We start from the raw sequence: 6,681 nt of genomic DNA, 5'->3' as shown, positions 1-6,681 counted from the left end.
TAAATCCTATGCCCATACATTTTATAGCAGCACCATCCAATAGAAGTGTAATGTGGGCCACATATCTAATTTAAATTTTCTAGTAGTCACATTTTAAAACAAGGAAAAAGAGGTAAAATCAATTTTAGTGAGAAATTTAATTCACCCAATATATAAAAAAATGTGTATCTCATATCATTGAGATATTTTTACATTCTTTTATTCACACTAAGACATTGAAAGCTGGTGTATTCGTTACACTTACAGCACATCTCAGTTTAGGCCAGCCATACTTCCTGTGCTCAATAGCCACATGTGGCTAGTGGCTGCCTTATGGCATGGGGAGGTTCTAAAGAAAGGAATTTAGCCATGTTGGTAGGTCTTGCTAACTGGAAATCTCCAACCAGTTCATGAGTCTTGGCCTACCATCAATGTCCAGACCATTTTTAAGAGGAGGTAGGGTTTGCAGGAAGAGAACTGGGGGTGGGAATTTCTTGGAAAAGAGTTATTGGAGTGCCATGTGATTCTTTCCCTACCTGTGGGGGAGAGGAAGGTAGTCTCCTTCCTCCAATTTGAGCCAAGGCGAGGGAAGCTTCTGTACATACACGGAGTGAGCCTGATGCCTGAGCAAGGAGAGGGCTGCGGAGTGAAATAGGTGGGTTGTGCTGATGGCAGGGCAAGGGGCGTGTTCACCATGGCACATTAGTCACCTTGAAGGAGCCAGCCCAGAGGACCTTGTGCCAGTACAGAGAGGTTGCATAAAATGTACCCAAGGAGTGGCCAGCTGTGAGCAGTCAGCCCGAGTTTGCATCACTCGCAGCAGAGGAGGTGCAGTGGGAGAGCCCACTGAAGGGTGTTTGTGAGAAACCCACAGAGTACTCCATGAGAGAGAGAGCCAGTACTTTGGTACCTGCTTCCCAGAGGGCCCTAAGGCAATATTAAAATATTATCTAGGGAAGGCCTGGTCCTCTCCCTCAAATCTGTAGCTGCTCCCTGCACGTGACCTGGGAGTAAGCCCAACATTGCAGCTTGAATGAGCAGAAGGCAATGGAGCCAGGAAAGGGAAGAAAGTGACCTGACCTTTTTGTTGCTACTTTGGTTTCTCCCTTAGTGGCAGATGTTATATGGGGGGCGGGGGCAGGCAGAACTGAAGTTCCTAGAGAAGGTCACAGGACTATGTGGGCTCAGCTGGGCCCTGCCCTGCCTTTGACAGGCTTTCATTTACTTTGGTGACAATCATTCATCTCATGAACATTTACTGAGCACTCAACAATAGTAGTTGATTTTATTACTATACTAGCCTTTATTAATTGGATTGAAAACTATAAATAACTCTTGATAACACTATGAGGTTAATGTTGGAAACTCTATAATACAGGTAAGTTCATCAGAGATCTCTGTTGTAAGCAAAAGAAATCCAGTTCTAACTAGCAAAATCGAAAAAGTAATGGAGTGGATCACACAAGTGAGAAATTTAGAGGTGATTGACCTCAGGAACAGTTTAATCCAGAAACTCAGCAATATTATTTGGTCTTCTTTTAGATTTCCCTTGTTTCTGCTTCTCTTTGCATGAGGAGCACAAACTGTCTTAATGCAAGCAGCTTCTTTTGCTGAGCTAGGGACGGTGGCTGTCCATCGCTCCAAACTTGCATCTTCCCAGCACTGTAAACCAAAGGCAAAATAGCATCTTTTCACTAGTTTCAGCAGGCATGTTCCTAGGACTCTGATCGGACTAACTAAGGTGTTTAATCTTTGGAGTTAGTGGAAGACAAGGTATGGCACTTGACCACATCCCAAACAAAGATGGGGGCAAGTTTTCTTGTAGAATATGAGGGTGCTATTGCCAGAAGCGAGATGGAGAAGCATGCTGAGAAAAGTGCATTGGCCACCGTCCACTCCAGGGCACCAGTACAAAGTCCTATGGGAGCACAGAAGAGAGTGTGACCTATATTGCTTCCTTAAGAAATTCCTAACAATTTTTGTCAAATACCTCACTCAAGCCCAGGCACATCCGGTATATTTAATTTCTCTAATAATCCTCAGCTGGATATTTTCTATTTGCCACCCGCCCCCAAGATGTGACCTCCACCCTTCTCCCCCTGTTCTGTGCCCAAGGAGGCTGACTAATCTGAATTACATCAAGAGCCCCTTTGCCCTCTAGTTGGATTTCTAGTTGGGGTTGGCCAATGGAGACAAGGAATTGGAGGAAAAGAGAAGGATGAGTTGGGATATTTGTTTTCCAAGATCCCTTAGTACAGAATTACTTCAGACTGGCCAAGTCCCTCCAGCAAAGATGGTGTGGCTGGCATACAGTCACTCTCTCTCCTTCTAGCTCAGGGGTGGTAACATTCCCACTCTTCTAGCCCAGGGTACTGTACAATTCCTTATGGTTGCCCTATGTCCTGTGCGAAGTCTCTGTGCATAGTCCCTTTATAAATCTCTCTTTGAAAGACATTCTAATTTGAATACACTGTTAGCTGCCAACACTCCGACTGATATAAAACCTGCCTGCAGAGCAAACGAAAATTAGTTGGTTGCGATGGTCATTGAACCACATTGACTCCTTATGGTCTCTGCTTTCTTTTTTAAGTTTTCACAGATCATTCTCTACCTATTCCTTCTAGACTCTTGTAGAGAGTCAATGTCAAGCTTGGCAGCTTATAGTTTTTAGAATATCATTAAAACACACACACACTACTGTATTCGTTAGCCTCAGTTCTTTAATATCCTCCCCCCATGCTCTAAAGTGCTCTAGAGGGTAGGCCATTTCATCCTTTCAGTGTTTCCGTTAGAACAAACCCGGTTCTGCTGTTGTAAGAAACAACCTCCAAAACTCAATGGCTTAAAAGAAAAACAGGTTTATTTCTCATTAATGCTACGTGTCCATGATGGGCTGGCAGAGGGCTCTGCTCATGGTGAACACTCAGGCACCCAAAGTGTGGAGCTACCACAACTCAAAGAGAAAGAGCTCGGGAAGGTCTTGCATGGACAGTTAAAGGATTGGCCTGAAGGTGACACCGAACTTGTCACGAGGCCCCATCCCTCCAGAAGGGGCCAGGAGAGTAGCCCCACTGAGTGCCCGGGGGCCTGTCTCCTGGGGAAATGTAGTTATTTCAGGTGTATCTCTTATCTTTCCAGCTGGGGTAAAGCTCTCTTGGGACAGTTATTTTTGCACCACTTCTTTCTAGCTTATGTCTGAACCCAGATCATGCTCCTCAATTACCCACTGGAGGGATAGCCTGGCCAACCACGATTTTAAGAGTGACTGACATTTGAAAGCAGGAAGGCGTGCTATTATAATGTTTAGCCAGCAGTGGCTAAGGTTTTCGGGTGTGTGTGTGTGTGTGTGTGTGTGCACGCTTTGATGTCAGTGGTAAATGTTATTCCAATAGTTAAATCTCATATGAAAGGTAAAAAACATAATACAGAAGGAAAGATGTATTCTAGGTGTGCCAGTTCTATTCTTAGGTTTATTTTGAAATAAATATACCATTTGCTTTGGAACCCAGCACAATGCCTGGCACATATTCAACAAATATTTGCTGAATGAGTGAATGCTCATCATCAACTCTGCTTACTTAGCCTCATATGTCAGCTTTTTCTCATGTTGCCAGGCAACAGAGAACATATGTGCACATATGTGCAGCTGTAGGCAAGATAATGACAATAGGTAGTATAACGAGAGTTCTTACCGAAGCACTAAAACGATAGAATCTGGGCTGGAGAGGCTTTTATTGTAAAAAAAAGGGAAAGGAAGGGTGAGGGAACCACGTAGGCCTTACCTAGCATTTGCTGGCCACTCCAATCTTCTGGCTGCACCAGCCTGAGAGTGTAAAAAATGATTGCATTAACATTGAAGCTCACATCTTGATTGCTGGGAGTCCCATCTGCTCACAATGGAGTTCCAGATGGTCTCAAAGTCACCCAGGTATCTCTGCTTACCTGTGCTCAGGACGAGTCCATTCATGATTTCCTAACCCCTGGTGCAGCTTGGTGCCTGTGGTCCATCCTGTCCCTGCTAGCGGTGCCCTTGGTTTAAATCACAGCTGTGTCAGGTGCAGCTGTCTGTCCTCTGTTGGTGGTGCCCTGAGCCCTCAGGTGTGGTACGAATGTCCTCCTCCCCAATTTTGAATCATGTTGAGTCACCTGGCTCCTGAAGCAGCTCACAGGTCTTTAAGGACAGAGTGTCCTCAGCTTCTTATTTATCCTCTCCCTCTCCCCACTCTCACCCCACTTCCCACCCAAGGTGACTCCATTGCCCCTTTCCCACCCCACACATCCTACCCTCCACCCTACCCTGGGTTGGGGATGACTCAAAACTGGTCCCTCAAACTGACCAGGGACCTGTCGGCATTATCTTCTCCCACCTTGGTCCTCATCTTCCCCTTTCCCCCCAGGGGCCTCTGTACCCCACCCACACTCTCTCATCCCCTCAGGATAATTGACTCCAGCAGACAGATACTGGGGGAGAGTGTTAGCTAATTTCACTAAGTACTGGCTGTGAACCCAGCCTAGCAATCCCATTCACTTTCATTATTTCATTTAACCCTGACATTTAAGCAACCATTATACTAAGTGGTCAGTAACTTTGCCCAAGGTCAACAAGTAGCAGGTGCTAGAGCCAAGATTTAAATTCTTGCCTGCCTTTGCACTTTCCCCTGACCCTGAGTGGATAAAAATCAAATATAATCAGATGTTTCAAGTCAACACTTTCTAGTTCCCCTGCTCACCCCGAGTTTGTTTTTGTCTGTGCGTTCCTTATCTCAGTAAGTGGCGCCACTCCCCACTAAGCGTGTTCACACTGGAAATCAGGGGATCAATCTCCATCCCGCTCGGCACATCTCAGCAGTGCTACTGGCAAAATGTAGCTCAGATCCATTCAGCGAGCACATTGCCACTGCCCTCACCCTGATCCAACTGGTCTCCTCTCTTCCAGGCTCAGCCCACTTAATTCCACCTACTTCTCCATAAACAAACCTCCCATTCCTGGGTCTCCTGCACCACCCTGGCCTCCCTTGTGTGTGTTGATCACATTTCAGAATGCTCCTGAGCGTGTGTCTCCCCACCCACTCTGCGCTCACTTCGGGCCTCTTCCCTGCCGGGTCTGAACAGCTACATAGAAGAGCCCCACTGTGGCCCTGGGGACAAAGCCTGCAGCTATTCAGCTGTAAGCAAAGAAGAAAATGTTGCTGGTCTAAGCACAAGACTGAATATTCCAGTGCGAACTTGCAGAGTGGGTGTTTTTCTTTCTTTTCTGAGAGATTAAGAGTTTTTTGCTGTTTGACTCAGCAGTGCTAGACACATGGTAGATGTTGAAACATCTATTGAATGAATGAACAAATTACATACATATATATGTACTAGAGGCCTGGTGCACAAAAATTTGTGCACTCGGGGGGGGGGGTCCCTCAGACCGGCCTGTGCCCTCTCGAAGTCTGGGACCCCTCGAGGGATGACCACCTGCTGGCTTAGGCCTGCTCCCAGGGGGATTGAGCCTAAACTGGTAGTCAGACGTCCCTCTGGCAGCCCGGGAGCCCTCGGGAAATGCCCACTTGCCAGCGGGGAACAGGCCTAAGCTGTAGTCGGACATCCTTAGTGCTGCTGAGGAGGTGGGAGAGGCTCCCACCACCACTGTTGTACTGGCAGCCGTCAGCCTGGCTTGTGGCTGAGCAGAGCTTCCCCTGTGGGAGTGCACTGACCACAGGGGGCAGCTCCTGCATTGAGCATCTGCCCCCTGGTGGTCAGTGTGTGTCATAGTGACCAGTCATTCCCAGTCATTCTGCTGTTAGGGTAAATTTGCATATTACCCTTTTATTATATAGGATATGCAAGTGGCTGTGTATTTACAGACAAGCATGCAACATATATGTATGTGCGCATATATTTATACACACAAGGTTGAGGCTTTAGTTGGCCAGTAGCATTTGTTTTTCTAATGTAACATTTGTCAGTAGCATTTTACTGAGGTACAGAAAGGACTTGAAAGATGTTAAACCCATGGAACCTCGGGGTGCACTGATATGAACTCTGTGCTTTTCCCTCCGTGTGCCCCCAGCCACTGGCTCAAATCTTTCGGGGAGAGTGTGATCTAAAAGTATCTTGGCTTTTATTTAATTGTGGACAAAATATTTGGTTTAAAAGTTCAAACTAACTTAGGATAAGAGGGCATGGGATTTTGCAGTTTAGCCAAAAAAAAAGAAAAAAGAAAAAAGGACAGAGCTTACAAATGGTTAGAAAAATACTGTTCTCCAGTGAGGAAACCAACAAGTACCACATACAGAGCCTGTCATATATTTTTATTATCATATTAAAAATCTCTGATTGGAGATAGTGTTGGTTAGGGGGCCAACATAAATGAACATAATATGAACATCATTCTTTCTAACCTAAATGAAGAAGCTTTTTGAAGCTTTGACCGTATAGATTAGGATTAGATTATACATCAGCCGGGACTGCATGGGGTACCCGCTTTAATGCCGGCAGCACAGGTGTGGCCAGTGAAATATATCTGGTGATGAAGGAGCCCTGGAGAGAGCTGCCTCAGTGCAGATGGAAGCAGCCCGAGGAGACTGTATGGAATACAGTTGCAGATGTTAAGAAACCACAGGAAACAGATGATCTGAGACAAAAAGTTTGTATAACGAAAATGAGTCGACTGTGTGTGGTTATTTGGGTGTTACAAACATCACCTTCCCAAACTAA

The 6,681-nt window shown here is 45.8% G+C and overlaps 1 long non-coding RNA gene across 1 annotated transcript; it reads right to left on the bottom strand.

The window, feature by feature from the left end:
* Positions 1-1,498: 1,498 nt before the first annotated feature.
* LOC106697321 lies at positions 1,499-4,187 on the bottom strand. Its single transcript, XR_001348397.2, has 3 exons — positions 3,922-4,187; positions 3,762-3,802; positions 1,499-1,641 (listed from the first exon to the last, which is right to left on the bottom strand). It is a non-coding gene; the product is annotated as an uncharacterized LOC106697321 (long non-coding RNA).
* Positions 4,188-6,681: the final 2,494 nt, after the last annotated feature.

The sequence above is a fragment of the Myotis lucifugus genome, unplaced genomic scaffold, assembly GCF_000147115.1.
Source record: "Myotis lucifugus unplaced genomic scaffold, Myoluc2.0 scaffold_61, whole genome shotgun sequence".
NCBI lineage: Eukaryota > Metazoa > Chordata > Mammalia > Chiroptera > Vespertilionidae > Myotis > Myotis lucifugus.
The sequence above is the reverse complement of the archived record's forward strand: the minus strand, read 5'-3'. Positions and strand labels throughout refer to the sequence as shown.